Source organism: Aptenodytes patagonicus, chromosome Z (assembly GCF_965638725.1).
Source record: "Aptenodytes patagonicus chromosome Z, bAptPat1.pri.cur, whole genome shotgun sequence".
NCBI classification, from domain to species: domain Eukaryota; kingdom Metazoa; phylum Chordata; class Aves; order Sphenisciformes; family Spheniscidae; genus Aptenodytes; species Aptenodytes patagonicus.
Genome location: NC_134982.1, coordinates 67,518,597 through 67,540,911, shown reverse-complemented (window position 1 = coordinate 67,540,911; position 22,315 = coordinate 67,518,597).

Below are 22,315 nucleotides of genomic sequence, written 5' to 3'. Positions count from 1 at the left end.
AAAACAAAAAGAAAAGAGAGAGTATTATAATTACAGTATCATGAAGGGAAACAATAAACATATTAAACTATGAAGGCATGATCATTACCAAGGCTTAAAGAGGAGATCAGGGTCTAAGTCAGGCATTTCTAACAAGAACATCAGCAAGGTTCATTAACTAGCCTTACAGCTTTCTGAATATGGTAATTTACATAAAAATGGATTTAGTGACACCAATTGCTCATTACTCTTGGTTTATGTTTAGGTTCATAAAGTATCATTGTAAATAAATACGCTATCAATGTATTTTCAAAGGAATATTCTAAGGGATGAGAAGGATGAAGATTCACACTGTTGTTAAGTATTATGCAGTTATATCTATGCACAGACACTGCTAAAACATTGCCCCAAGACAGGCACTCTGCATTCATTTATCTTCATGTGGGTTGTACTCTCTCTTAGACACCCTCATCTTATTTTGTGCCAGAATTTTTAGCCTCTGTTATTCTTTCCTGCACACTTATTAAATTTTGTGATTTACGTTCTCCTTATTTTTTCTTTCTAGGAGTTGCTGTCTACAGTGTCTGCAGTTTAACTTAACAATATTTTAACTCAATTTAACATTTTAACTTAATAACATTAATAACATTTTAGACCAATGTCAAGTAAATCATGAAAGCTGGGTAGGGATTCTAATTCAACTTTTGAAGTAGGCATAGGCCAGTTGAATTTAAGCATATTCAAACTGTTTAAACAAGTCACTAACAGAGAGGTAGAAGTATTCCCAAAGAATACATAAAGTGGCTTAGATTGGCAAAGCAAGTCTCTTGGCCTACTCTGCTTCTTTAGAAGATGCAATTAGTCCAAATGAACCATTGCACTAACAGAGTTCTTGGGCTTCTGATCCCAAGCTGGACCAAGTAAGTGCATGTTTAGCAGGCAAAATAATGTTTTAATAAATTAACTGATGGGGAGGGGGAAAGGTTTTTGGACAAGAAAGGTCTTTAGATCTGAAATGAAAGCAATCTATCCTTCAGTGTAAGAAGAGACTGGAAACAGTGATTAATATTATTAACTTAAATGAAGAAAAATTAATATGATTGAAAGAGTACCTGTGATGCTGAAGGGGATGCTAACAATGGGAAGGTTATTAGTCCCTTTGGGACTGAGAGCAACACATTTTGTCATTGCCCCTAGAAAGGTGAAAAGTTAAACTTGGGTTACTGTATGGCAAACTAATGTGCAATCAAACACATATTTCTATTGATACCATGATTAATATCTTTAAGATAGACCTTAGAGGTAAAATTAACAATTTTATCAGCTATTTCCAAAGTCTTCTTTGCAGGGCTGGTCTAAAGAAAGCCAAAGATAAGAGTATTTTTCTACCTTTAGAAAACATGCTCCCTTTCCCAGGAGAAAATGTAACCTCTTTCAGTTATCTGCATTAGTTTTCTCCAGTGCATAATAGTTGTCTGGTTTCACCCATGTAGTTTCTATAAGCGTATTTTGTTTTGCTGAATAAAGAACCAATACAGTCTAGACATACATATAGGAACTATGATATTTTTCTGGTTCTTCTGTAGGTGTTATATAAATTTGTTGTTTGATTCTGTATTTTTTGTTTTGGCATTGTAATATCAGCATACCCACAACGAACAACACATTAACACAAAATATGTTTCTACATAAGCTAACTTCTCTTCCTCTTTTCTCCCTCTGAAGAGAAAACATTTAAACATTACACTTCATCTTTTCATTCCCCCTGCTGCCTTCTCTGTGCTGTTTTCTCTTTGGAAATGTCTTATCTTCCTCCAATTGCCTATTTTTTCTACATTCCTTCATGCAGGCTCTACCATCTTTTATTCAAATATTCATTTCTCTTTCCTTTCAGCTCTCGGTTTCTGACTCAGATTCTGTTCTGTTTATTCCTTTAATTCTGGTCCTAATTTAGTTCTGTAAATAATAATGCCAACACATGTTTTGCTAATAATTATAACACTCCAGACAAGTTAAACAGTGCCATGTCTCCTGAGCATAAGACAAGGTTTGAATCCCCAGAACCATAAGGCTCAAGGTGAAACCTAGTTAGGTAGAAGTAATTTTCGAAACAGCAGTATCCTACTCTCACAAATCTGTGTGGCTCTGGGGTGATACGGGTTATCCCAGACATATGTCACTACAGGGGATGAAGCTGGACACCTCCCAGAAATAGTTAAGAACAAAATAATTCCAGAGGCAGACACCTGTCTTCATCCTATGTTTGAAATATTTCAGTCAGAAGGTACCACTGCTATTTCTTCCATAACCTCTACATGAACTCATGATCTACAGTGTTTACTGAAAGGAAAAGCTGTAAGGAAGGCAAATTAAGGCACTAATTTTGCCATTTATACAAAAGCTACTTAGTTCTAACCATGGATAGTGTTGCCACAGGGCTGAAATATTGCCTTTTTTGAAAAACATACTTACTCTATTAGCAACATAATACCATTTGGTACTTGGAAAGCGTCCAAACCCAGCATATTACAGAAAATAGAAAATTCTCTCATTGCCTGAAAAATCTTAGAAAAAGCAGAAGTTGAATTAAAAAAGTTATGTATACTATTTTATGAATTGCCTGTTTGCACAATCTGTTTTAACTATACAAGGTTGAAAGTGATGTTTATTACAATGGGGTTGCATGTAGTCATTTCCAGTGACACCCAATTGGGCTACTGATATGCAAACAGACAAAAAGACTATTCGTGCTTTGAAAAGTTGATGTTTAACCTTGTTTAAACAGAGGTATGCTGCTGTAAAAATAGAGATACTGCACCATTTGATATTGCAGACATAAAGCAAGAAGCCAAACCAAGTAACAATCAGTAGAGACAGATGTCATTATAATAGACAAAACTTTTCTTCCCTACGGAGTTCCAGCAATTCAAGTGTTATGGTTAAAAACAAAAAACAAACCCCAAAACAATCACCATCCTCAAAGTCTGAAAAAAAACCCCAAATACCCTACTCCAAATGAGTTACTTAACAAACAGTTTTGTGCTAATGATTCCAATAGACACACTTAGAGGGGAAGGTGAGGAAGACTTTCCAAACATGAGTGTGTATTAGGTGAAAAGCTAAGTACTGTATGAATTAAAGAGAGTTAGGAAGATGAAGATGGCACTTTATGGCATCTTCATCCATTTGGCATTTCCAAAAATACACCACAGACATGGTTCCATGCAAAAAGTCCTACTTGGCTGTTTGTTTTCATTTTTCGCTTATATTGTTAAAATAATTTCTGTCAAGATCTAGCAAAATACAATAATAGGCTTGCCATCTTCAATCCCAACTTTCTTCCTATTTCCTTGTAAAAGTTTTGAAAGACATGGCACATGGCAGCGTGTCCTCTATTTTACTCTAGACTGAGGTCAATTCTGATAGCAAAGTCAGAAGGTGAAGCTAAACAGTATTTTTTAGGGCTTGAATATTACTAATAAAAGTTGGAATTCCCACAACCCTATATTACAAAGCTTTTATTTGTAACAGCAAGGGGATCAGAATTTGACCAGTACTCCTGGGAACCCCACTCTTTTGAGATATTTCCTATATAGATTATTTTAAGTTTATTAGAGATTATTTAATATGATTAATAGGCATTAAATATGTTTAATATGTTAATATGTTTATTTATGCAAGTATAATGTGCCCATAATTTGAATAAACTACATACAATGAAATCTACAACCCTACAGATTGTGGGGAAAGAAATTGCAGAAAAACAAAGTACTTTCTACTGGGACATGCAAGTATTATTGGAATCCAGTTTTAGAAGATGTATCTGTCAATACATTCTCCACCACCAAGCAGAAAACTTCCAATGAGCCAGAATGAAAATGTACATCTCATATTGCAGGCAAGCACCATCTTCAGCAACCTCTGCGTAAATTTAGCTACTCAAAACTTGGGATATGAAACCAGACATTAGTTTAGTCATTTGCAACCAACAGGAAAATTTCACTAAGATACTACAATTCTAAGTGTACAGTATTGTTAAAAATAAATAAATAAATAAATAAATATTACACATGCCATTTAGCAGCCAGAACACAAATAACTGCAACAATTTTTCCCCCATTCCACATGGTTAAGCAGTACTAGTAAAAAGTATTTCATTTGCAAATATTACTGTAAACACACATGGTCAATTTCATATTCCTTCCAAACTGTTTACTTAAAATATGTTAATGGCAGTCCAACACAAATCCTTTAGTAGATGCTTTATGGTTAAATAATGAGACAGTATTTATTATATTGTTTGCTTTTGAAAGCCTTGCATGCTTTCATGCCAAAGCTTTCACAGTCAGTTAGGACCTGCTAAATACTCCCCATTTCTGAAAAGCTGTTCACCAACCTAGGATCCCAATAGAAGGTACTCTAAAATGACACTTAAATCCAGAATAAACTCCCACTATACCCAGTATGCCAATACCTAATTCTTTTTGCTACATTTTTCAAAAAGCTGCTGATCTATTTTTGGCCAAATGTGTTGAGAAAGGAGCATTTGTGAAAGTTTTCAGTTCTCTGTTTGGATTTAGGCTACTGCTCTCAGCTTACATCATCCAATGAACCCTTTGTTCATCAAAAACCCTTTGTAGATCAGAACTTAAATTTACCATAAGGACTCTCTTAACAGGAAATCTTTTGACTATATGCCTATGATAGCATGCCAAAAATGGAGTACAAATCTACATGTTCTTTTTTCCTCTCAAGACAACTGAAATTCACTATTGACTTCACCGGTTCAAACACAGGCCCCCAGACATAAAAGTCACTCAGTCATGAAATGCTCTGCCTTTCAAACAAGACATAAATGGAAGTACAAGTTAAACAACTCAGGTCATGCATGAATTAAGCGGGAAAATTCACTGTGAAAAATGGGTCCCCAGATTAGGACTCTTAATGTCTAATCTCTTAAAGATGAATTCTGAAGAAGAATAAGAATTTAGCAGCTTAGATGAGAATTGTCATGTCATGTATGAGAAGCTATCAGTGAATATTTATTACAATGACAGGCTTGGTTGTTATTTAGTACTTATTAGTGGTGCATCTGAAGTTTTATTAGAAAAAAGACTTAGATATATTAGATTTGCTCTCTACCTACACATGAAAGGGAACTTTTTGACACTTTTTAGAACTATAAACTTTCAAAATCTGTCCCAAGATGCTTTTTTCCAGTCTTGTATTTTGTACAAAGACTGAACATGGTCATTTTTGATAAGCACAGATATTAGCCTGCTACTGTTCTCCTGATAAGAATTACCTTAAGAAAACAGTTGAGGGAAGGCAGGTGTCTCCACCCACTGCCCTGAGCAACTCAGGAAGAGAGGTGAAACAGCCATCACCTGCATCAATTCTGTACATGGTCCCTTTTAATTCAATGGCACTGGGTCTAAGCACTTTCATTGCAGATATCAGACTGTGCTATCTTTCAAACAAGCTTTCAGGATAAGGCTAGTTTTGAGAGCTAGAAGTTGGAGCCTAGATGCTCAGCTATTTTAAGGGTGGCAATTTTTTTCTTTGTTTGAAAGTAAACTTAAGAGCAAACCCTGTATCTCACAGCTCTGTCCTACTTCCGCTTATCATCTTAATCACATTTACTTTGTGCAGGTTCACTGGCATGGAAATAACAGCATACCTGTACTGTAGATTAAAAACATAAGGATCACCTTCAATGGTGGCTGCAGCTAAAGGGTTAATTGTGTGTGGATGTCAATCATCATCAGTCAGTCAATCATGCAACTAATTCCTTCAGGGGTCACAGTTGCAACAAGGACAGCAGTTGACAAGAGAGCTGACAGACTGAGAATCCTACCACCTAGGTAACAGTTTATGCATACCAAGTCACTCCTTACACAAACAGATGGCATAGTCCATTCAGCACAGGGTAAGCCCTGGGGCATTTCTGACATTTTAACCAAAACAATCCTTTGAAGAACAGGAAGAAAAAAAGTGTCTCCATTTTTGTATTGCCATTGCATACAATTTACCACAGCAAACTGATTTTGTCTTCCTCCCTCTCTTCCCTCCCTCCACTACAAGTGTCTTTTGCCAACAATAAAATGGGAAGAAAATGAATGCAATTGATTTTTAAAAATTTTATTCTTTTACTTGATATACCAATTTATGCAAGCATACATACAAGTGGCCTGCATCCTGTCACTTCTTTAGAAGAGATAATTATCTTTGTCCAGCTATAATGTTTTTGTTATTGCTTTGAAGACAATTCTTACATAGACAGACTCCCACCTACTTTCATAAGAATGAAAATTTCTACTTAAGAGTCTGTCTTATGATAAAATGAGCCTAAAAGACGCTAGCATGATTTCTTAGTAGAACCAGGTAGCTCCAAAATATTTTCCTTCACTTTCTAAGTAAAAAACCCTAGTGATCTGCTGCTAAGTTAGTAACATTTGAAAAGGGGTACTAATTACAGAAACTTTGGAAAATAAATAACAACAAACCCTTTGAAGACCCTAGCACAAAAGCAAGAAGTGCATATAATGGAGAGAAGTAAATGGTCTTGTATATATTTAGGAACTCATCAACAGAAGACTGATAGCCATTACCTGGATCACTGAATTCAATTCTTTCCTTCCCTGCTAACTCTAAGCTGCCCGTATGCAAGGTAGGTGGAATAAACATTTAGTGTACACATACAACAAAACACTTTCCAACAGTCCAGTAACTCTCTTCAACAGCTGATGTAATGCCCAAACCCACAAACTAAAGCAGCACAGGAAAGGAGAAGGAGAGCTTAAAGGTTATCACCACTGGCCTAAGCCCTGTAGTAGACAGGCTGCTCTGCTAGGAAAGGGAACACATGCCTCACAAACCAGCCAGCGGTACTTCATAGATTCCCAGTAGTCCCTAGAAATTTCAGGCATAGGAAAATCCTTTCCAGATTTGAATCTATCCATTTTTCCAATTCTGAGTATAGAAGGAAGATAGATTTTTTTTTTTTTTTTTGGTCGAATGGAAGCTGCTGCCCAACACTAAATGTGGCATAACTCAGATATTTCAGAGAAAAGTGTGAAAATCTGCAGAAGCCAATATATGTCTTTAGGGAAGGATAAGTCCTACTCTGCTTCTGCAGTTGACCATTAGAAGCTCCAAAACAACTGAATAACATAGAGATGATGCCAAAAAGGCAATCAACAAGCAAAGGTTAAGTTCCTTTTTTCTGTTTTTTAGACCATTAGCTTGATTTCAAGACTGTTTCAAACTGCTTTTGTTGGCTGCAGAGACAGTGGTTTCAGAAATAGCTCAAATCATTCATTAGCTTCATATTGTGCCACTGTTGAAGAAAAATGCTTTAAATTGACTTGGATTGCTCCTCATATTTTCAGCACAACCGTCAGTTTAATTATAGCTATGTTATTTTTTTCCTATTCCTTTTTTCCTGCTAGTTATCAGCTAGAGATAAAAGGTCATGTTGCATTCATGGACTTGCTGCCTTCAGAGAGCTATAGGCAAATTTTACACCAGTTCCAGCCAACAGGACTGCAATGTAATGTGAGTTAAAGGCAATTGTATGATCCAGTTATTGGCTTAGTTCTCTGGTATTGTAATCATGTCACCTTAAAATGAGGGTTTTAGAGAGGTCTGCAAATCAAGCTGTGACCTTCAAATTGTTACACTTTCTATTAAGGTTATGTATACGAGTCAGATGAAGAGTTAACACATGCTGAATGAAGCGTGTAAGCAGGTAGTAGATATAAATACAAAACAAGTATAAAATGCAGTTAAAAATGATCTGTTGCATAAGTGGGCTAATAGTCTGCATGAGATGAGCAATGATTCATACATAGAATGGTAATATCAAAGGTTAATGTTCAGAAAGATTTAAAGGCTTTACTTCTAATAATTTGAACTTAAAGGAGTCAAACAGTGAGAACAAACTCTAAAGAAAACAGAAGAAAACCACTAAAATTCCAAAGTGAAGTAACACAACACAGATAGAGTGCAAATTATGAGCCATAGTTGTTACCAAAAATGAAAAAGTTAACACATTGAACTATAGTACCAATTTTCATCAGATAGCTTTTACATACAGTAAATAATATGCACAGCATGGGAATTTTCTTCTGGAAATTCAGCAAAGAGGATCCCACACAAAAAGATTTTTGATTGATGGAATTATTTTTTTTTTTCCTACTGTATAATTTTGGTCTGATTTGGATCCAAACCAGACATTTTTTAAAATTTCCCATGAACCGGAAATTCTCTGAAGTCTGCAGCTGTTAAGTCAAATTGATGATCTCATCAGTTTCACTGCTTGTACCCATAACAAATTGACAAAAAGGTCTAATTTACTGAGCAGCTGCAGGAGGTTCCCATGGACAGTTTCGCCAGCAGATTGCCTCAGACCAGGAACACAATATTTCTCAGTTTTGTTGCCACAGAGTGAACCCTCCAGGTCACTGCCCTAGAGCCAGTGATATGACAATTAAGAGATAAATGAACAGCAGATTTCCTTCAGCTGCTTTAAAAAAAAAAAAAAAAAAAGACAAATCTTCCAAGCTTTCAGCACTCAAAGTAGAGAAATAGAATTGAGAAAATTGCTATCTATTTCAAGAGAAAGATCAAATCTCCAAATAAAGATGCTCTTCATTAGTTCCTGTCCTGCCTCCTTGGCGCATAATTGGCCAATCTTATCTCCAAAATAGCACAAAGAACTGCTGATGTATGTATATGAAATATTGTTCTGCCTTTCCAAAAATATTTCAAAGAGAATCCCCTCCCTAAAGAAATGTTCTGAGAAATTATTTAAGCATGTCCCTAGTTTGAGGCACATCCTTAATGATTTTTCCAAGAATAGTCTGCTTTTCTTACTCAGCTCACATCTGCATTGGTGTTGCATTCAGGTGACATCCACCTTTAAGAAGGAGGAAAAATGTTTTTCCAGAGACATATTTCACTGATATAATATATCTTACATAAACCAGAAAAAAACATTATTTTTTTCTATGCAGACTTTTACATTCCTTTTTTCATCTCTTTCTATGACCTTCCCCCTTTTCCACTTCTAAAGCAGCTTTTTTCTGCTGGGGTACCTGGGGTACACCCTCCTGGAGAGGGTGTGAGGGTGTGTGGTGGAGGGTGGTGGTGGTGGTGTATTTTTGCTTATTCCATGCTTACTTTTCTAAGTAAGCCAAGGCACATTAGTGTGATGATAGATATGGTTTTAGCTGCTCCTTGATATGCTTGCTGTATTTTTTGTGCCCCAGAATTATAAAAGAGGAATGTTCAAATATCCATCAACAAGTACTGTAACAATTGTCACACAGGTAAAGTAAGTGTCTGGGCAGAAAACATAAACTAGTAGTAAACCAAAAGAGCTGTGCAATCACAGATTTTTCTTTTTGATTTGTTTTAAAAAAAGAATCAGTTCCTCAAGTCTCTGACTCAAGATTATGGATTGACCCTTAATGGGCCCTGGCAGAACTCCAGTGCAGTACTTGAGAGATATACCAGTTTCCACCAAGGATGAAAACATTTCATATCCATCTGCTTGTTCGCCAGTTACTAATCTGCTATCTACATTTCCAAACAAAACGAAAAAGTCACAGTGCAAAAGGAAAAAAGAAATAACACTGCAAGAATCTTACTAATGTCTGGCTACATTTACCAAATGCAGCATACGCTTAAGAGGTAAGAGTCAGTAGTATTGAATTTCTCTGACAAAAGATTTGAGAAAAGACTTTTCCCCCTACCTAGTTTGCAGTGAATCTTGCATAGTCTTTGGAAGCCTACTTATTCAAGACAGCAGGCTAAACTAAAATCTATTCTAAGGTGCTGCCCCTAAGGAATTGCTTTTATTCAAAATTGCAGGTATACAAAAAGTGACAACCTTGTAAATTACACATGAAATCTTTAACTAAATAGCAGCTTGCTTTCAAATCTTTGAAGTCTGCAAAATGACTTCACATTTACAAATTTTAGGGGGGGGAAGGGAGCAGAGGAAGGAGAGAAAAAGCTATACAGTGATGTCTGTAGTAAATTCACACCCAACACTAAACATAAAAAGGGAAGGCAGTTAAACTGCTATAAAAAAGTGCAGTTGAAACCTAAAAGAAGCTTTCATAGCTACAAGAATTGTATTTTCTTTCCAGAATGGGATGAAAACTCAAGCAAAAAGAAAGAAAAAAAGAGAATAGAAAAAACAACTTCTTCTGCATTCATTTTGCTATACTAACCTTGCCAATAAAAATGTTTAAACCTCAGTTACAACTCCCTGGGGAATGGCAGCTATTATCCCCTATTGAGTTGGTGCTTACCATACAGAGCCTGAACAATTCATACAGAAAAATAAACCATAACATTCTTGTTTATTATTACTTTAGCTGAGAGGTGCTGACATTAAACAGTTCTGCACTGCTGCTATAAATCAGCATGCTGTGGATGTTCTCAGCATGGGACTAGGGCTCCCTGGTAACAGCTCTCATCAAGGCAACCAGCTGTCAGAATTCTTCAAATTAAACTGTTATTACTGTAGTATTCATTAGTCAGTTACTGACTATTAAGATATTTTTATATCTGAGCCATTGACATTGGATATTGCTTTTTAATATGCAAGTTATATATAAACATGATTAAGTGGTTCATGTGGGGTTGACGGCTTCTATTATAGCTTGATCTCCCCTTTGTAGGGACTACAGTGTTGGAGATAACATCCTGGTCTGTACTAAAATTAATTTTCCATTTAAAAGTCTTGTATTTCTGTTGTGATTGATAGGCTGTTTCCTTAAGCACCAGCATTCATGTTACAGAGGTATAACACAATACTAAAGGGCTGTGTAATAGATTGTTTTGACCATGGTACAGAGTGATAAAACTTGGTAATTTTAGTTGTATTTCTGTCCATGCTAGACTTCTGGTCATTTTGTTTAGGTAAGAATCATGTAACTGTGGTTGCAAGAAAGATGAGATTCAAAAGCTTTTAGTACACACTTTAGTTGTTTAATTATTTGGTATAGCAATATAACTCATTTAAATGGGAGCATTCTTAACATTTCAGCAAATTTTTTTTTCTAAAATATTGATTAAAAATTACTGAATTTTCCAACACACAAAAGTCTTTTCACCTAGGATATTTCTCTTGCTTCCAAATAAAGATAAGTTTTTCCTGCCTTTCTCTGCATTCACATGTTTGGGGAGTACTTTCTATGGTGGTAATCCTGCTTGCATCTCAGAGATCCCTTTTGTTTTCTACATTCTTTGGATAAATCTCCTTTAGCTAAAATATTGTTTTGATCCTGTTTCAAACTGTGTTCTCCATTTCACGCTATGTGGACATTTCTGAGGCATTACAGAATTTACACCATCACTACTGTAGGGTTTTGTTGCCTTGACAGAGCTTCTTTAAGCTAGGAAAAGTCAATTTTCCTAGCATTACCCTACATTGGCAAGTACAGAAAAGCTTAGTACAGGACTACACTTAAAATTCTGTACATGTCTAAACAGAAAGCTTTCCCCATTAATTAATCTCCAGAAACTGTAGCAATGAGTTGTAAGTGCAGCAGTAACTAAGGCAGCATGGCATATGTATTTCCCTGTATCATGTGAAACACCTCGAAGATGTTCCTAACCAGAAGTGTAACATAAACTCACATATCAACACGTTGATGAAAACTTCCAGAGTTTCCTATTGATCAGCTAGAGATCATAGAAAAAAGTGTCCTACTATAGGTTGTGCAACAGTGAAAATAACAGCAGAATCCCAGCCAGCATCTTATCTGCTGGGTGTACATAACCCTTAGGTCCGTGAACTGTTTCACATGCCTTTGGAAATAAATGCACTCAGTGGTTGGTTCAGGGCATCCAGAAGACCCAGCTTCCTCCTATCCCCCATTACATGCAAACATACACCAAAGCCTCAGAAGAAGCAAAAAAACTAGGAGATGTGGTCACATTTTCTCTAGTGAAAATCTAGAGTAGTTTTACTGAAATTAATGGAATTACTAAGATCAGAAAACAAACAAAAGTCCTGAAAATTCTTGCAGTAAAAGCAACTCAGAGAAAATATCTTTTCAGAATGCCATAAAGAGGAAGGTTGCACACCATTCTTGGATTACTTGAAAGAACTCCATATACCTCTGTGGTGGTGAAAGCCCTTCAGTACACAGGACAATAAAGACTTTTGTGCCTTAATCATGCTTTTATGGGAGGTTAACCATTGAGCTAATCAATAAGAAAAGAATCTTATGTCCTCTTTCCCCCCTCCATTTTGACAGTTAAATGCTAGAAGTAGTAAAAAAGAGAAGATTGGGAAAATCATCCTAAAGAAAGAAAAAGTCAAGATACTTTATACACATCAAAACTGCCACACGACTAAAGTTATGACACTTAACAGTTGTAAAAAGGAGTTTGCTATTCCGTATGGAGTTTAGCTTTCTGAACATCTCTGAAAATGGGTTAAGAGAAGTGGTGCTTAATCACTATTGGGGCAGAGTCATGAAGGTTCTCTCCTGCAGCTATGCTGGTGTACGCCAGTCCAGACTGGCATGCTGCCATGCCTTCTTACCTTACTCAGGCACTTTTATAGCTATCTACTCAGTTATCTAATTCATATTTCCATTTGTAGTAGCTTCACATAAAACTAGGGCTGCATAATTGTATCTAACTCCATTGTGCACAGGCATTGGTAATCTTTTTTAAAAAAATGATGTTCCTTTAAATTTCACACAGACCTTACAAACTTGTCAATTTTCAGTTGTTTCTAAACACTGCCAAATGCCCTTGAATTTCTTTCTAAGGCTATGGGTAGTGAAAACTTCTATTACCGCACTTAAGTTTCAGCAGCACATCAAGTAGGGTATAAAAATGCTTTTTAGATCATTTACAAGAGATGGAGATCTGAAGCCTCAGACTGGAAGAAAAAAATCTAACATGCAGGGTAAAAAGATGTATCCGGCTAGTTTGGACTCAGAATAGAAGTTTACCCCACTGGGAACAAGTGTACTGCCAGCAAGCCACACATACATGATGAATGAGACAGTAAAAATGTGCTTATGGAAGTGTGATGACAGTTCTGTGTCCATAAGACATCCATCCCCAAGGTACACTTGTGCATCTGTTATATATTTTGGTGTTGTTTCTTCTTCAGCTTCAAGTTATTTAAGAAGGTGAGAATCTATGCCCAAAAGGCCATAAAGAGAGAAAAGTTAGCAGAGGCCATAAGGCGACAACATGAGTGGCTAGAAAGATTTATCATCACAAAGAGCAGACGATGTTATAAATACCCTAGAAGACTCCGCAGCAGATGAAGGCAGCTCTGCCGTTCACTCTTCCATTGCATCAAGGATGAATTATGTTTTCCTCCTTATTGTGCATCTCCTCCAACTCAGTGCCCAGTCTGCTCTTCTCGCAGAGTAGAGCCTGGTGATTTTCTGAAGTGCAGCAGCCTCCTCTCCAATACTCAGTTTTCTTTTTCTTTCTATTTCCAAGACTGGCAAAAAAGTAAAGAGATACTAAGTTTTCTGCAAGAACTGTGAAGTCTGTATTTCCTCAGCTATAACAGGCAGGTGCAAATGGGAGTAGAAGGGCAAGAAAAATGCAGCAAACCGTGCCCCCCCCCCCAACAACCAAACCACAAAGGAAAGTGTTCAGTACCCTACATGTTATTATGCAGCACTTCATGCTGGTTATACAAACGCCTAAATTTTACTGACAAAGCTTGAGCCTAAAGGGTTACAGCATTCAATGCTCTGCTACTCTTAGGTCAGCATGGCCTGTTCTTTGCATACAAATGAGTGAGTCTCTAGCCCAGTGCCTGGGTTAGCTGTTTTCTGTTTTCTGCTTTGAAGATAGTGAATACACAAAGTGCAACATCCAGGACCATGCTGTAAAGTTTATCTGAAGTAACTGGAAAGAAGCCCTGGTCTCCAGAGCTTAAACAGAAAGTGCTACAAGAAATGAAAATTTAGATCAAATGATACAGATGAAAGGAGTTCAAAAAGACAGAGACAACACCACAAACGTCCCAGCAAAATGACACTCTGGATACATGGAATGTTTTGCAATGTAAAGAATGGGAAGTTCAATATACATTGTTAACCAAGAGAGATGCTTTGAAGCTGTGTAGTATGCTATAAAAAATGCTAAAGAGACATATCCTGCCATGAAGGCAATTTGCATGTAGGGCAGTTCAGAAGCACATATTTACAGGAACTCAAAAGGCTAGACGTATCACTGCCCCAAAACAGATGCTAGTTCAAAGTAAAATTGAACTCGTGTACATGATAGGTAGCTGCCCAAGGACAAAGAATTGATGCAGCCACAGATGACCCAGATACGACAGCTTTCTTCGACCTTAATTGTTTTTCTTTGCCTCAGCCGTAAGTGTAGCAAAGTTTCTGTGGCTCCACAGGATCATGCTTATGCTGAAAAAGTTTCACCAGCTTGATCAGAACTAAGCTAAATGCTGTCAGTACTATACAAGATAATTGTACTGTGCTGAAGAGTCAGATCCATTAAGTCAATGTATAAACGAGTCAGCTGTTGTTCAGACTTCTTCATGCTAAATAAAAGCAGCAGTGGCAAAATAACGTCCCTCTCTACAGCCTAGAAGGAGAAACTATTTAGGACCAATATTCAAACATTTAATTTTATGGGAGATGAAAACAGAAAAGAAAGTGGATGCATTTTGGCAGCTTTTGTGCCAGATGTGAGCTCCAAGGTGTTTGCAAAAAGCTGATACTGCTTTAGGACAGCTTACGTATTGTAGCTGCCAAAAGGAAAACCCAAAACTTTTCCACACATTTATTTGCAGATAAGGGAAATTAAAACCAAATATAGGTTAAGAACATCCACCATTCTCACCACAGATGCTTCAATGTCTTAATGCATACCACATTGCCAGTTAATAGGAAAAGAAATTGGCAACTCTTTTATGCCGCATTCACTCTCCCCTTCGTACGTTTGGCAGGGCTTCTCCTCTCCTGGAAAGCAAGCTGTAATACTCTATTGTTGTGCAGAAGCTGAAAATATAAACATCAGCCTTTTCCTTCATCAGTTAAGAGAAGGCAGCAGAAAACACTCAGTACTGCTAACTGAGAGATGTAGAGCAAAGAATGATTCAACCAGCTGATGTGATGTTTATAGGAGCAACCAGAGGGAGAACTCTCTTCTTGATGTTAAAAAAGCTCCTTTTGGCACGTGCTTTCTAATGATTTGTTTCCTGACCTAAAATAGTCTTCAGAACTGGACAGACTGTGGCCCATTGCAGAAATCAGATATTTTCAGGGAAACTATATACTTAGTCAACACAAGTGTGAAACTATTGCATGTATTTAAAACAACTTCAATATTATTCCTGACATAAGTGTCTGATATTCACCACTGTGACAGGAAGACGTGCTTTTAGGGCACTAGGATTTTATGTGCAGGTGTTACATATTCATTTCACAGCAAGTAAAAATTTACAAAACCTATCTGTGTCAAAAATACTAACAGATAGTACAGTGACTGAATTCAGTGCATACTCACAACTTACATCTAAATTGCTTCAAGTACAGATACCAATTCTGCAAAAATATGGCCTAACTATTATACCAAGGCCCACAAGAAGACCATCTTTCCATTTCTATAAGCTATGAAACACACAGATGGCAATAGCCTTCAGGAGACTAAATAACACTTTTGCAATAATGAAGTGTTAGAGCAGGTCGAGTTGAGAAAAAACGTGCTTTAGATAAGTCAGCACCAGTTCCCCTGGTCACTGCTGGAACCTGGCAGCCAGATGTCTGAAGTTACAGAGCCTCAGAAGGCTACCTGGCTTGGGAAGAAAGAATAGGATTACTGCAAGAAGTGAGCAACTGGTCTTTACAAAGCAAAAAATGTTTTGGTCTTTACAAAAACAACAAAAAAAGCATATCATATCACAGGCTTTGTTTGATATGTAAAGTACAGAGAAAGGAAAATTCTTGGCTTCTTTTAAGCCTATGAGAGGTATAATGGAGATACAAGGGCAATGTAGGATGACCGTGGTTGATTACCTGGATGAAAGGGTATAGTGTGAAGCGTGGTCCATTTTTTTCTTCCAACCACAATCTTCTGGAGAAGGCAGCCAGTAGGAAGTGAACTAACTGTAGCCACATTGCTAAGCCAGCCACAGAACATGACCTTAATGTCTGAACACAGCATTCTGCATGTCTTCTCCCTGCAAAAGTCAGAAAAACAACAAGAAATGAGATTCTTCCCAAAGAAGTGAGGAAATAGTCTCAGTCTTGGAAATTAGCGAGATTGAGCAAAATGTATTTATGATGTAGCTTGGGTTTCAGTATTTAAAGAGTTTTAGCATAGCATACATCTACTTCATCTCATGTATACATCCAAGAAAACTTCAAAATATTTTACCTAAGCTAAACAAGACAGGATTTTACAGTTTTACTATGTCAGCAAATTTTCTCTCTCAAGAACTAGAAAAGTTTTTCTCCTCGCTCTTAGACTGGACTAAGAGGTAAGGTTTTCCCTTACTTTCCTTACAGTTCCTCGTAGAGCCACTCAGAAAGTTAGCATGACATTCATGCTACCAACAAAAAAGTTGTACATACAGAGCACTTTCTTATTGACAGATGCCCATTCTACAGTCATGTTAAGAAAAGTGATCATCAAGGAAACTCTGTTTTGCTATCTTTTTAACTCATGTGTAAGGGGACATTTGGTGGAACCCAGTGATGCACTCACTGTTATGTTGAATCAAAAGTGACTCTTTGTGATGGAACAGTTTACTGTGAAAAGATGGCTTGTGCTGGATAAGTTATTGACCAAGAGTTCTCAAAACATCTTACACGATGAAGCTGCTGCTGTATCTGCAACTCACTCCCGGTGCCACATCTTTTTCATGGTATGCTTAGTAAAACAGCATGGATTTTCTAAATTTAAGCTTTCTCATAGTGGTCAATGTTCTGGGTGAAGCTGATTTCTGAAGATCAAAAACATTAAAGTTTCATATGAAAGAAAGTGAAGTATTTGACAAGAGAGTGCAAAGCAAAATCAGTATTTTGTTTCAAGGAATTGGGTTGAATTGCTAAGATTTCCTTAATTTTAGCTACTCATCTTTCTGACACTGTTAAGTAAAACACAGAAAACAAGGCTACAGCATATTTTTAAATGAGACTATTGCTTAGAAAAGTTCTACTTTAATTTGAAAAAGTCATTTAGAAAAAAATTTATGACAATGGTTGGTTTAGTTAATAACTATGTGGAAAAGATAACGTTCAAATAGTATTACTTTTTCAGAGCTATTCTAAACAGCAGTGGCAACATGCTGATCTCACTGAAATCAAACCATGTTCCCTAGAGAATGTCTCAAACTTAGGATTTCATCTACACTTCTAACGCTTTGCAAGGTTAAGGACCTGTTCTTTACTGTTCGTCACTTGGGATGTGTGACTACACATTTTCAAAGATACAGTTTGTCTGCTTAAGGACATCTATATATGCTTGTTGTCTCTCTGCTTGTTTAAATGCGGGCATTCTCGGATGACTGCTTAGGACTATCTACTGAGCTCACAGTAAGTGAAATCTAGTTGAAGCCAAACGATTCCCAATTGAATCAGTTTAACCCAAAGCCATTTGTTCAGTTCTGGCTGACACAGGGTAACAGTCTTTCTTCCTCATGTAATGTTTGAGCAAAGGGGAGGGGGCGAGAGGAAGAGAAGAAGAAAGTCACAACCTTGTGAGCATTGTCAAAGCGTGAATGTACAATACTATTTTCATCAAACAGCTTATATTTAAAATATAAGGCAGTAACCACAGGGAAAGAAAACCCCCTGTATAATCTGTGTGCTGTTTCCATGAAGATTGACTGTGACTTAAAATAGCTGGAGGTTATTAACATTGTAAATCTTTCTGAAAGAGATTTCAGTTGCATTCAGAAAAATCAGTATATCGTGGATCTGACATAAATTACAGACTTTCAGACTACATTAGAATAATTAAATAATTTATTATCCCAAAGTTATAAGACTGACCTTACAAGCCACCCCTCCCCACACCCCCCTGCTCCCCAAGAAAATCTCTAACCAGTTGATCAAGTCCATCTAGTCCTCCAGTCTGGCAAACTGATTTTTCTCCTGGAATATTTTTAAGTTAGTGGAACATTTTTAATCAATGTGCGAGAGTGAATAATTTTTGTGTGGAGAATTTTATGGATTAATCAAAATTAATCTACACTATTTGTAATAATTGGAAAAACTTTGTGACTTTTCATTATAAAAGCACTTCTTATTTTTGCTAAGGCCCTTAACCTGACCATACTTAAGTATGAAATTAACTTTACACCTGTGTGTCCATTGTCTACATTGTTACTCACATATGAGAAATAAGGTCCTCAGAGGACTCATGGTTAGAGGCGTGAATTAGACCCAAATGTTTTTAATGAATGCCACACTTTGACATGTTGAATATACCAATAATGTACAACCAAAGGAAGGCTAGAAGCTCTGCATATAAATTATTTTTCTTGCATTAAAGTCACAATAAGCACTGTTACCTTGATGCAAAAGTAACTAGGCGGTGTGCTGGAGCCTGTGAGATTAGAGGGGTGTAAAAATTCCTTCAGACATGAGATCCTAAGACTCTCCCAATTACATTTTACGCTTTACTTATGATGCTTGGGATCATAAGATCACCCATGGCATTTTTGCAGTTCCCCCCCTGGAAAAAGGTGTGTGTTTAGGAGGAAGAGACATTCGAAGACATTATGATGTGCATAAGAGATATGGATAGAAAAATAAAGGTCAAATTCACTGCAGGTTCCACCCCCTCCACAACTGCTTCAGACTAAACTAGACTAACTCAAACACATAGTGTCTAACTATAATTTAAAAAAAAAAACACCTCATTTACAAACACTTTATTGTACTGTAAAAGTTATGTAATTCATATGAAAAAGGATGTGAGGTTTATAACTCAAAGTCTTATAAAATATGTAAAATATCATTATAGCAGTACTGAAACATCAGTTGGACTAATAAAATCAATATGCTTACACATTCCATTTTATTTACTAGTAAATAATAAATGGAACATCTATCCGGGGATGCCCTTATAGCAGTTTCTAAAGGAGAAGAAACTTTCATTGTAAAGCAGAGTTAGTAGAAACTTGAAATGTAATTTAATGATTGACTGAAATGGTGCACAAATTGCCACAAGTATTTCACAGTAATAAGTTAAAACACACTTAAAAAATATTGGTTGAAATCATACTGACGTTTGATATTTTACTGCACTCTTCAGAACTTACTTACAGAAATACCTAATTTTTGATACACCCGGTATCCTTATTTCCTATTTTAAAGTTTTTGCAAAGGAGAAGACAAACTTGGAATGAAATCAGTATAGGGAAATGCATGTAAGGAGAGCTCATGCTGGGTGAACTTCTACGCAGAAAAATTTTGACACGAAGAGAGGTTGGTAAAATTCAAAGTAGAAACAGCAAATAGTAAAATACTGCCTCTTAATCCCATGTAAGTCTTCTCCTCACCACTGGGGAGGTAAAAAGAATACAAAAAGGTTACAGATAAGAGTGAATTTTACACACTTCCACACACTATAATTATGGTATTTTGAAAGGTGTGACCTGACTTTACAAGCTGAGTACTGAGGAGTCATCAGCTGTGTAAACACTAGCCTTAACCTTTTGCTTGCACTCCCACAACTGTTCTTTCTTGTCTTTTAATTACCTGCTTATTTCTGTTCATTGATTTTCTAAATACAAAGCAGATATAAGGTGTAAACTGCAGGTCTTTTATTAAATAATTAATACTAATATTTTGGGCTTCTGCAAAACTTCTCAGTTCTCTTAACTGCCTGTGAATTTATTTTACTTTCCACCATGCTACAGTTAACTGTGAAATCTATTGCACAGCAAAAATCTGGAAAATGTAGATGAAAAACAATGAGGGTTTTGATGTGTAACAGAAGTAATCACTGTGAATTATAGGAGTCGATAACGCTTCAAAAATCAATAAGAGAAAAATGTTACTCTTTTTGAGTGTCATATTACAACAATGTTTTGCTGAAAACTGTTGTCTGCATCCAATTTAGGAAGGCATCTGCTCATGTTTGCTTAAAACAAAAGGGTGGTTGACTTAATGAATTATTTACAGGCGTGCAATATGGCAACGGTATCATTATGAACTCTCTTCTAAGATCTCCTCTGGCTACTCCTGGCAGGGTGTCAATTTGCTTGTTTTTATGGTAGGTGCATGAAATTATGGAGCTATTCTCTGAAATGAGATTCTGCTATTCTACTTGCTAAATGTTAGCAAAGTCAATGAACAAACTGCATCATCACTACATCTCTGGGAAAAGTCTTATTTCTTGATAAGAGAACAGTGTTCACATACACAGTTTTAAACCAAAATTTTTGAAGTAGATATGCAGAGATTTACCACGAATAGGTAGTTTCCTAAAACTACCAAGTTTTAGAAAGTATTCTTGATAGTAACAAGAGCTTGTCAGTAGCTTTTAAGAGGAGTCTTTTAAACACAATATTTTTTCATGAACTTTCCTTATTCTGCAGCAGCGTATTAAGGGCCTAACTGGCAATCACAGCAGCATTACTGAATTACAGAACCCAGAGGAACAAAACTATTTGCCAGCAAGGATCCAGAAGTACAAGGACTTTTTCTGAGCAGCAATGGATACAACTTTCAAACCGCTTGGTCTACTGAAGCATCAAGACCTCAGGTCTGCAAAGTTTAGAGACGCCACCCCACCACTTCATTCCAACAAATAAGGTAGGGAAAAAAGGGCTTAATGAAAATATCCCACACTTGCATGAACCCACCAAGCAGTTACTAACAGATCACTATAAGAATAGAAAAGAAAAATCAAGTGGGGATTTCTCAAAGCTCTGCTCCCAGTCTCATACTATTTCAGTCACTAATGACCTAAATAATGGAGTAGGGCGTAATTAGTACATCTGAAGATGACACCAGGCTAAAAGCAGTTGCAAGTGCTGGAGGGCAACTTTAGAATGCAAAATGATCTTGACAAACTGGATGAATAGCAGGGGAAAAAAAACCGAAAGAAAAAAAAGAAGGATTACAGAACATTATTCTTGTCCTTTGGTAGGAACAATCAGTCACTCAAATGTGGGACAGGGAAAAACTGCTCAGTGGCAGTGCTGCACAAAAGGATCTGCAGGTTATGCTTAATCATAAGCAGAACATGAATCCACAGCATGTGTCACTGCAAGGAAGACACTTAAATTATCAGGTTGCACAAACTATAACATGACCATAGGCAAGTGAAGTAACACCTCTGCTCAGTGCTGGTACTGTCTTACCTCTGTTCACCTCACTCCAGGAAAGACATTTTTCTAACCTGTCTCCCAACTGGTCTGTAAGAGAAGCCTAAAAAAAATGGGCACAAAGACTGAACTAACTATACTACTTTATCCTGAGGAACAACAGATGAAGAAGGAGAGCCCAAACCTTCAAACCTTTGCATACTGAAGTAGTTTTCATGCACATGAATAGTCTAGTTTAAAATCAATATTCCATCTATTTAATTTCAACAATTTCTGTGGTAATACTTGACTTACCAGTTATCAGATTAGAAATAAACATGCATTATAACAGATGTATGATTGAGCTTCTTAGGCACTCATCTGAGGAGACAACAGGCTAGAGACTGCCAAAACCTAGTGTTTACATTGTACTTAGTACACCGTACATAGAAATTAAACACTGACTATCAAAAAGTTACTTTGCTCCTTTGATGACAAAGCTGTTTGCTCAGAACTTCTAATACAATGATATGACCCAGGAGACACTCCATCATCTCTCTTTAACAGCTGCTTTTCAGGAAGATACCTTACCGGGGGGGGGGGGGGACACAGACGACGACACCAAACAAAAACAAAGGAACAAAAAAGAGAAAAAAAGAAGGGAGAAGGGAGAAAAAAGTAATATGAAGAAGCCTTATCTCTTTTGTAAGCCTAGAGAGCGTGGAAGCCATTTTTTTTTTTTTTTCCAAGTGCACCTGTTTGTAATTGGTTTAATAAACACTGTGGTTTTACAAATTACCTTTGTATGTTCAGCTGGGGTGATAAATTGATGTTCCATATTAACACAGACCTCATTCATCTCATTTGTGCTCAATGTCACTTGTTTTCTGACCCAAGCAGTATGCTTGTTTCTCTTTGGTTTAAGTCTTCTGGGAACTATAGTATTTCCAAAACAGGTCTAAAGTCACATGAAAAAGGTTTCAGGGACGCTATCAACTCATTGTATAATTGGTTAATCTGGGCAGGTTCTGGGTGACATTGTGTTCTCTG